This window comes from Echinops telfairi, unplaced genomic scaffold (assembly GCF_000313985.2).
Source record: "Echinops telfairi isolate 266 unplaced genomic scaffold, ASM31398v2 ScPeMD7_5;HRSCAF=22, whole genome shotgun sequence".
NCBI classification, from domain to species: domain Eukaryota; kingdom Metazoa; phylum Chordata; class Mammalia; order Afrosoricida; family Tenrecidae; genus Echinops; species Echinops telfairi.
The window spans coordinates 19972889-19976556 of NW_022103901.1; the positions used below are offsets into that span (position 1 = coordinate 19972889).

General features: G+C 47.6%; 1 protein-coding gene across 1 annotated transcript in view; it reads right to left on the reverse strand.

Moving 5' to 3' along the window:
• The window catches only part of SLC5A11 (solute carrier family 5 member 11), an 85590-nt gene extending 82151 nt beyond the window's left edge, over positions 1-3439 (reverse strand). The window contains exon 1 of the mRNA XM_004705708.4: positions 3327-3439. The gene's annotated coding sequence lies outside the window, so the exon portion shown is untranslated. The remainder of the gene's footprint in view (positions 1-3326) is intronic.
• Between the last annotated feature and the right edge of the window lie 229 nt (positions 3440-3668).

Consider the following 3668-nt stretch of genomic DNA (forward strand, 5'->3'; position numbering starts at 1 on the left):
CATTAAAGAACTAGAGGAAAGTTGTATGTTTCATCGGTGCTATACTGCACCCAGACTGGCTCGTCTCTTCCTTGTGATGCTTCTGTAAGATGATGCCCAATTGTCTCAGATGGGCTTTGGGTCTTCACTCTGCATGTCCTCCCCCCATTCAAATTGGTATGATTTTGTTCTGGGTCTTAGATGTCTGATACCTGATCCTATTGACATTTCATATCACACAGGCTGGTGTGTTTCTTCCATATGGGCTTTGTTGCTTCTCAGCTAAATGTTTATTTTCAAGTTTTTAAGACCCCCAGATGCTATATCTTTTGATAGCCAGGCACCATCAGCTTTCTTCACCACGTTTGCTTATGCACTCATTTTGTCTTCAGCAATTGTGTCGGGAAGGTGCACATCACAGAATGCCAGATTATTAGAACAAAGTGTACATGCCTGTATTTTGACCTCAATAAATGCCCATTTTCCTTTTAGTTCTTTCCTCTATTTCCTTTTACTTTCCTCTTGTCCCACTATCATGTTCAGCCTTCATTCAGGTTTAGTAATTCCTCGCTGTTACATTGCCCTTGATTAAGCCCCTCAAGGCATCCTATGCTCTTCTCTCCATCGATTTTAGTTTGTTTGTTGTTCCCTTGTTCCTGGGCTGCTTGACCACCACCACTCCTTCCTGTTTCCCACCTCCCTTCTCCCGTGTCCCCCCAGAACCATCGGTCCCATTTTTTTCTTCTCTGAATTGTTTATCCCATGTATCTTATCTAGATAGACATGCAGAAACATTAATAAGCACAAAAACAAGGCAAAGTCAAACAAAACAGCAAAAGAAGATAAACCAACAACAACATTAAAAAAAAAGCCAATGACAAAAAAAAGGAAAGGCCTATAAATAGTTCCAAGTCTGTTTTTTGACCTTTAGGGGTGAGTGTTTTCCAGTTGAGTCTGATGGGGTGCCACACTCTGTCCCCAAGTCTATTTTTGGTATTCCCCAGGGACTTCATTGCTTTGATCCCCTTGCTGTTCTGTTGCATGCCCTTCGTGTTTCACCCCAGTGTGATGGGGTCAGACCAGGCACAATTCCCACACTGAGTCTCCAGTGTTGTCCCCCCAGAGCTTCGGTGAGGGATGTCATGTCTTGTGGTGGGGCGGGCCCTATGGTCCTCTCTGTGCATTGTCTGTTCTGAACAGGAATATCGTCCTTGGGGCTTGGTGGGCCAGGATGTGTCCCACTCACTCTCCTTCCCTCTTGGAGTTAACTCTTTAGCCTCTTCTCCCACAAGAAGAGGCGAAACAGGAGCCCATCCCCAGCTTAACTCCTCTAAAGGCAGGCTGGAAGCAAAGAATTGCAGGTCAAGGAGTAAAAGCCCCTTGGGGTCATTTCTCTGGTGGTCGAGGGCTCAGACAGATGATGTCTGCCTTGTTCACAGTGTTTAACGCTGTGCCTGGCACACAGAAGGTACTCAATACATGTTTGTTACACTGAGTCCCAGTCCCTATCCCAGAGCCTGGCACACAGATGCTCCTCCATAAATGTTTGTGGAAAAGAGAGAAAGTGGCACAGAACCACTTTTGGATCCCCAGAGCTTTTGGATCCAAATGCCCCCTAGGCATCTCTCTGATCCCCTACAGATATGCATGGACTTCTACTGACATGTCACCTTGTCATGCCCAAGTCAGAGATGAGGCTATTCTACACCAAACATGTTCTTGCAGTCTTCCTTAACTCGTTAAAGGACAACTCCATCCACCAGCTGCTCATGCCAGAAACACGAATCCTTGGGATATCAGTTGATTTATTCATTGAACAAGTGGTCATCTGTGAGCACCTACTATGTGCTAGGAATTGCTTCTAGGCACCAAGGATGCCATAGTGAGCAAACATACCCTCAAAGAGTGTGTAGTGTCTCTTTCTCAACCTCCAGAATCGATTCACCCCCAATTCCATTTTATTCTACTTCCGAACCATCATTTGAATCCACACATTTTCCCTCATCTTTCCTTCTGTTCACTTTCAACCAAGCCACCATCTTTCCGTCTAGAGCAATAAACACCCACCTTGCCTTCCGAAAGCTACTCTGGCTTCCTTCTAATCCAACCCACAGAAAAGATCCCACGGGATTTTTGAACATAGATTAGATCAGATCCCTTTACTGGTCAAAACACCCAGCTACTAAGTACTCGGCTGTACTTCCCAGCCTCGCGTGTCACAGCTCTTTCTAGTCCTTGAATGTTATTCTGGGGCTCAGAGTCTTTGACAACCGGGCCCCCCTGCCTGCAATGCTCTTCTCTTTGCCCTGTGCTCTTTCTCCCACACATCCTTCAAATGACTGAGTCGTAAAAGAGGGAGTGTCTTCGTAGCCTCAGTTTAACTTTGGACTTGAGTGGTTACTTCCCTTCAAACACAACTTCTCCCCGCAGTATTGTATGGCCTTTGATAGATACAATTCTCCCACAAGTGCCTGTCTCCCTGAAGGCAGGTTCCACATCTCTCTCGCTTATGTTGGGCTCCTGGCATTTGGTCCAAAGCAGGCTGTCATAACATTTGTCTAAAAAATATATGCATGATTTCACAGCCTTTGGTATATTCCTATATTTACTAAAACCCCCACAAGGCAAGGGCACAGTGTTTCCCCAAGTCCTGGTCCCAGGATGCCCTTCCCCGGGAATATTCCACAGAACATACCACTTGAGACCTGCTGGTATTGTGGATAAACACATGACTCGTAGGAGTTGGGCTGCCTGAGTCTGAGTCCAAGATTTGCCACTTTCCTATCTATGTGACCTTGGGCAAGTTGCTTACTGTTTCGATGTCTCAGGCTGTCACCTTGGGAGGGCTGAGCCAACTCGATTCTTGTGTGAGTTAGACCCAGTCCCATTATGACACTCCTTGGACATGGCCAGCATGGAAAAACATGTGTCTAATAGTTAATAGGGGCTGGAGCTCTAGTGATATGTCCTGGAACTGTGTTATTTATGGTGATATTTCCACCTACCTTATCTCACTTTGGTCCTTATGACCACACCACACCTATGGGTGAGGTGGGACTGAGATTCATATTCCAATTGGGCAGATAAGGAAACTGAGGCTCAGAGAGGTGATGTGATTATCCCAGTAGCCCTGGGCTTGCTCAGTGGAGTGAGGACGCACACATTGGGTTGCCGGCTACCAACTCCATGCCCTAATGCCCACCCCCACAAAGCACGTGCCCTTTGCTAAGGCTATAGCAGCCTTCTCCAAAAAGAGGCGCAATGACCCACGTGCTTCACAGCTAGCGCCTTCCAACTTGCCTCCCACATTGGGGTGGGTGTTAATTTGGGGAAGGGGCGTGTCTTACCTTATTCTGTATGCAAGGCTCACCTACCCCTGGAACGCTCCGTGACTTCAGGGGTGGAAGGAGGCTGAGATGACTGAGAGAAAGGGGACACCTGGGATCCTCTCTCCTTCCGATCGACCGTGCCGGCCGTCTTTACCCTGCTTCTGACTGACAGCGCCTCTACACAGGGCAAACTCCAAACTCCAGCTCCGCTGGAGTAGGGGATAAAGAAAACATAAATGATCTCCCAAGGGCCAGCCCAGAATCCTTGAACTCTGAGTAGGTTCCTGCCTACCGCTCCTGCCCAGCACTCTGTCCCAGCAGGACCCTCACCTAGCAGGGCCCCGTGGCAGGGAGTGATTG